Source organism: Mastomys coucha, unplaced genomic scaffold (genome assembly GCF_008632895.1).
Source record: "Mastomys coucha isolate ucsf_1 unplaced genomic scaffold, UCSF_Mcou_1 pScaffold14, whole genome shotgun sequence".
Lineage (NCBI taxonomy): Eukaryota > Metazoa > Chordata > Mammalia > Rodentia > Muridae > Mastomys > Mastomys coucha.
Genome location: NW_022196896.1, coordinates 27,966,425 through 27,973,075, shown reverse-complemented (window position 1 = coordinate 27,973,075; position 6,651 = coordinate 27,966,425). Strand labels below are relative to the sequence as shown.

Sequence of the window (6,651 nt, the reverse complement as noted above, 5' to 3'; positions counted from 1 at the left end):
CCTTTCTCCCTTGCCCTCCCCTCCCCTCCTTTCCTCTTCCTTCCCGTCCCATCTCTTTCCCTCTTTCTCTTAATTTTTTCCTGTTTTGTTTTGTTTTGTTTTTGGGTTTTGGGTTTTCGAGACAGGGTTTCTCTGTGTAGCCCTGTCTGTCCTGAAACTCATTCTGTAGACTAGGCTGACCTTGAACTCAGAAATCTACCTGCCTCTGTTTCCCAAATGCTGGGATTAAAGGAGTGGTGCCACCACTACCTGGCTCTCTTAATTTCTTAATTTTTCTTCATTTTTTAAAAAATAGAAACATGATTAGTCTAATTATACAATGAAACCTGCCAGTAACCCTGTTTACTAAGCACCATTGGCACTTTCAGCGTATATTTGACATAAAAAGAATGGCTGCATAATACTCCAGTATCATGACCTGCTGTAGTTTACTGTTTGTGTTAAGAATTTATTTTTTATTTATGAAAATTTCATATGTATATATGTACATAATACACATATGTATATTTGCACACACATAACACATATCTCAAAAGAAAACGTATATAATGTCTTTTGGTCAAGCCCACCCTCATTTCCAAATATGCCCATGCAACCCTTCCCCCTTCATTTTGCTTTTAAACCCGTCGAATTCACTTAGTGCTGCCAGTGTGTGCCAGGGCATAGGACCCTCTCTTAGAGCATGACAGCCTCCTTCCCCCAGCAGCTGTTGATGCCAGCTCCTCAGCTGGGCTGGGGCTTTGGGGTCTCCTCCCTTCCTGCCATGCTAAGGTTTTTTGTCTGGCCTAATCTTGTTTGTGCATGCCGACGTAACTGGAGTGGAGTGAGTTAATGTCTGCATCTGCCCTACTGGGTCTTGGAACTGTTCTGTTGTGGCCATCCATCACTTCTGACTCTTACAATCTTCCTATCCTCTGTTCCGATTCCTGAGCTTTGGGAGACGGGAGTATGATGCAGATATCCCGCTTGGGGCTGGACTCTTATTCTCTGCATGTTGACTAGTAGTGTGTCTCTGTTAATACCCATCTTCTACAAAAAAGGGGAAGCTTCTCTGGTAAATACTGAGACATGCATTAATCTGTGTGTGTAAGGATAACTCTGTAACAGTTTAATATTATATCCAGTTACCACAGTGGTTTTCAGCCTTCTAAGGTGACAACCCTTTGATGCAGTTCCTTATGTTGTGGTGACCCCAATCATAAAAATGCTTTTGTTACGATTGTTATGAATCATAATATAAATATCTGATTTGCAGATGGTCTTAGGTGACCCCCAAATGGGTTACAACACAGAAGTTGAGAACTGCTGATTTAGCAGAATAACAATAGTAGGTTGTTCCCTGGGCCTGCCACCTCTCTAAGTTGTTAGCTTCGATAATGGTAGCAGGTGTGGCTGTCGCCTTGTGGAACAGGCTTTAAATATCAGCAGAAAGTGGGTGGTTACTCCAGTAACATTTGTGCCTCTGTTGTACCAGTGTGCATACCTTGCCGGTTCTGTGGTTGTGACATCGCAGTGTTGGCAGTTGAGTCAGACTGATGCCTACTCTACCCCCACCTGCCTTCCCCTGAGCACACACAACACCTGCAGCCCTAGGAAATCTAGCCGTAGGGAGGATTCCTCCTGGTCAGTGCCAGCTTGAGTTTTTCATGTTCTCTGACTGAAGTATGTGGTGTCTTCAGTAATAGGATCTTACCACCAAGTTCTGGTGGACATCTAAGAGCAATGGCTATAGATCATAATATTTGTGTCAGGAGGTGGGGTGTGGGGTGTCTGTGGGACCTCACTGGCTCCCAGCTTTAAAAGAGGTAACTTATTACCAAGCCCAGGATTTCTATTTGGTGGCCTCCTATGGTTCAGAATTGTCCGATTGTAGGGTAACTTGATTTAAACATCTTTATAGATGTATATGCGTATTATTAAGCCCTGTACCCAGGGTGCATCTGGCTAGCACTGCCGATGAGGCAAAGCAGCAGCTGACCATTCGTCCCATTGTGTGACAAAGCTTCTTGAAAAGTTGGCAGTGACCATTAGACAGTCAGAATGTGGTTTAAGTGATGATGGACCTCCAGAGGACAAAACCGTTGTCAGTCTCCTCTGATGGGACACTTTTTAAAAACCTCTGCAGTAAAAAGACTGATCATTTACAAAGTCTCTCTCTCTCTCTCTCTCTCTCTCTCTCTCTCTCTCTCTCAACCGTTGTCAGTCGCCTCTGATGGGACACTTTTTAAAAACCTCTGCAGTAAAAAGACTGATCATTTACGAAGTCTCTCTCTCTCTCTCTCTCTCTCTCTCTCTCTCTCTCTCTCTCACACACACACACACACACACACACAGAGGCAATTGTGAGTCATCCAGTCCACATGCTGGGAACCAAATTCTGGTGCTTTTCAAGGGAAGAACTCTCTTACCTGTTAAACCCTCTTTCCAGTCCCAGCATAACTAGCTGGGTGTGTTGGTAGTAGTTCCAGTTCCAGTTAACTGCTGTGCTTGGCCAGCAGCCCTTCTTGAGTGGAGTTCACTGTTCTTGCTAGGTTTGAAGATCACCACTTACTGTATTCCTCTTTTTTTTTTTTTAAAGATTTATTTATTTATTTTATGTGTATGAGTACACTGTAGCTGTACAGATGACCGTGAGCCATCATTTGGCTGCTGGGAATTGAACTCACTACGGCCCCGCTCACTCTGGTCCCGCTTGCTCCCCCCCTACCCCCCCACTTCGCCCTGCTTGCTTCGGCATAATACACTGTAGCTGTCTTCAGACACACCAGAAGAGGGCGTCAGATCTCATTATGGGTGGTTGTGAGCCACCATGTGGTTGCTGGGATCTGAACTCAGGACCTTGGGAAGAGCAGTCAGTGTTCTTAACCCACTGAGCCATCTCGCCAGCCCCCTGTATTCCTCTTGTATCACTGAAAAACTTAGTCAGGTAGGCCTTCCCCTTTGTGTACATGTGGGTGTGTACACATGCCTTTGTGGAGGCCAGGTGATGGCCTTGGGTGTTATTCCCAAGGCATCATACATACACTGCTGGGTTTCATTTTGAGGCAGGGATTTTCACAGGCCAGGAATTCCCCAAGTAGGCATCACTGGCTGGCCAGTGAGCCCCACCCCAGTGTTTCTGTCTGGTTTTGTCTCACTACCTTGGGGATTGCAAGCATGCACCACTGTACTGGTAACTATGGGTTCAAGAAATTGAGCTCAGGTCAAGTTTGCAATGTATGTGCTTTGCTGCCTGACATATTCGCTCAGTTCCAACTTAGTGTCTCTTATTGTGTTGGACATCTCACTAACTGATTAAAAGGCAGGGTTAATGAAGATAGTTCATATCTTGCCTTTCTCTAAGAGCCTTCTTTGAAGGATTTTAATCACAATTATGAAGGAAGGATTACTAGAATAGGATGACTATTAATAGATAACCCACTCCACATTTGTTCCAGGTGCATACAGATTTGAACCACATGTGTGCCTGGCCCGCCCAAGCACTGCACTGACCCGTGTTCATATGTAGCAGTTAAAAGTACTGGTGGGTTCCTGCAGTGATCATCGTGTGTGAGATTCAAGCAGGCATGGCTGGACAGAGTGTATTTTTATATTAAGAAAAGGGAAGAGGTTAGTGTGGTGAGCTGTGTATTGACTGAGTGTTGGGAGCTGGGGACCATACCTGGCTTTCCCTGCAGCCGGGTTCCCAGCCATCCAGGGATGCAGTGCCCTTCCTGGTTCAGACTTCTCTATTGCAACCATCCTTCTGAGGAATATGGTAAAGTGGGCACATTTTATTCCTCTGGCCACCCAGCATTGGTGTCCACTGGTTTCTGCTGGGCCATGAAAAGATAAAAAAGGTTCTCTAGTCTCTTGTATCTGTCCATCTGTGGCCCATATTACATCTCTTCCCACTTCTGTGCAGCAGTGTGTGTTTCCCCTCTGGAAAACTCAAGTGGTCTGTCTATACCTGGCCTGCAAGCTTTCTATTCTTCCTGATTCCATCATGTCTATTTTTTTCAAAGTATACACATAATCGGGCTTAAATCATGATCCCTATGTTGCATATTTGCTCCCTCTTTCATGTCTCTGCTTTTGCCTTGTTCTATTTTGACTACTTACCAAACGTGAGTTTGCTGATCAAAAACCTCCTTGTCTTAGGTTCTGTTCCAAATGGTACTTTTCTTCAAAGTCTTTTTAGGATTTTCCAACTGATAGCAAGTTCCTTACCTTACACTGTCTTCTTTCTCTAGCTGTTGAGGGCACATACACCCTGGTATACTTCCTGCACACTGTTCAATCAATGTGAGGTGCAATGTGAGGTCTACCTGTCCTTAGGCTCAGTGTCCCCGTGCATACTTTAATGACCTCCCTTTTCATGGAGACTTGTCATGGTCCTTGGTGCTCCTGTCTAATGGTGGATTGCTCCTTTGTAGAATCTCTAACATGATACCTTATTGATTGATTGATTGATTGATTGATTGGGCTTTTTGAGATGGAGTTTCTCAGTGTGGCTCAGGCTATCCTGGAATTCATTCTGTACACCAGGCTCATCTTGAACTCAAAGATCCACCTGCCTCAGGCTCCCAAGTGCAGAGACTAAAGGTGGGCACCACCTTGGCTCCATGTTCTATTACCTATGTTTTTGTTTAAGTTATAAATCAGCCTAGTGTATTTTAGGATCATCTTATTAAGGGAAAAGGTCTGATTGCTGAAATATTTGTAATCTAGTAAGTAGCCAGGATGTTTTGGGGAACTTGTTGATAAACCAGTGGATTGTCTGGAAGGAGGAGGATCCTAAGTGTGTGACTAGAACTCAGCTTAGAGGAAGTGGGGGAGACAAAATGACTGTAGAAATGGCCAGCACTTACTCCATTTATCTTTATATCACCATAGCAGACAGCAACACGGGGTTTGGTGTAATTGAAAGTGAAGAAAAAGCTTAGGGGAAGTTAGTGGGAAGAGTCCCTACACTGCTCCTTTGTATTGTGATTGCTTTGTCTTTGCTTTCTTGAGTAGTTTAGCTCATCAAGACTCTTCGTTGACTCTACCCACCGCACCTAGCCACTGTCTGATACATCCTGTGTGCATCTGAGTCTTTAAATAGAAATTGAAACTGTATTTACTGTGAAAGGAAACCTTAGTTGTACTAAAAGAAAATAAGCAACTTTTGCCTTAGGAAGGTGAATATTTGTTTGTGCTAACTTTGTTGAAATTGATAAATTACTATTCTGACACACAAATAATTTTTGTCACAGGTAAGATCTAAGATGATAGCTATTATTATATTATTCTCTTGACCATAGTAATCATTTAGCCAGTAACTATGTTTATCAAAACATCATGTTGAATACCTTAAATATATACAATATAAACTTCAATTTCTTGTTATCTATGATAGCAATGATAATAACATGATCTTTCAACCTTAGCCTTCTCAGTAGCAGTCTGGAAGGTACACCACCATGCTGGCTATAAAAACAATGGTTACAAGAACAGTTTTATGGCAGGGGTTCCTGTGTCCTACAGCAGGAGTTTGTGTGAGTTCATAAGCTTAAGCTTTGGTGGTGGTAGTGTGCTTGAGACACTTGCAAATATGGCTTCCTGAGGATCTTGATGCCTTCCTGATTTTCTTAAGTCTAATAGTCACTGAAATAGCAGTTCTTAGTGACTGCAAACATTGATTATTTGGGAGAAATATTTTTCCAGTACAGTTTCATCATATTTTTTTAAAAAAAAAATTGTTAGTTTAGTATATAGTAATGGGTTTCATATGGCATTTCGCACATCATTGTACTTTGTTCCCAACTGTTCCCGTCCCTTACTTCTGTTCCCTCTGCCTCCTTCTGACTGATTTCCCTTCCTTCCCGCAGATAATATCTTCTCTTCTGTTTTCTTATGTATATATTACCCCATTCCCTCAAAAGGGCTTCCTCTTCTCTCATGATCTGCTTTCTAGCTTCATGACTTAAATGTACACACATATAAATAAATGCTATATATATGTTTGCATATCCATATAATTTTAAATCTAGAATCTGCATTTAAGAGAAAAACATACAGTACTATCTCTGTGTAGCTTATTTTATTTGACATCATGGTTTGTGTGTTTGTGGGTTTTTTTTGCTTGTTTGTTTTTTGTTTTTGTTTGTTTGTTTGTTTGTTTGCTTGTTTTTTCCAGATAGGGTTTCTCTGTGTAGCCGTGGCTGTCCTGAAACTCACTCTGTAGACCAGGCTGGCCTCGAACTCAGAAATCTGCCTGCCTCTGCCTCCCAAGCACAGGGATTAAAGGCGTGCGCCACCACTGCCTGGCTGTTTGTGTTTTTGAGACAGGGATTCTCTTTGTAGCCTTGGCGGTCCTAGACTCGCTTTATAGACCAGGCTTATCTTAAACTCACAGAGATCCACCTACTTCTATCTCCCTAGTGCCGAGATTAAAAGTATTCACTAATACCTGGCCTTAACATGGTGATTTTTATCTGCAGTGTTGGTTGTGATGGCTCTTGGAATCATTACAAAAATGAACTTCATTCCGGAAGAAATTATTCTTCTAGTACCAGTCATCTTTATATCTTCTGTTCATAAATAGGGAAGGTTCCCCAAAAGAAATTGTAGATGTCAGAATACATGTCCTCAATTTTCCTATAGCTTTCATTTCCATGCTGCCCCCCC

General features: G+C 42.6%; 1 protein-coding gene across 9 annotated transcripts in view; it reads left to right on the top strand.

Annotated features, from left to right (window-relative positions):
* Chd7 (chromodomain helicase DNA binding protein 7) overlaps positions 1–6,651 on the top strand; it is a 181,525-nt gene that overhangs the window by 26,678 nt on the left and 148,196 nt on the right. The gene's annotated exons all lie outside the window — the stretch shown is intronic.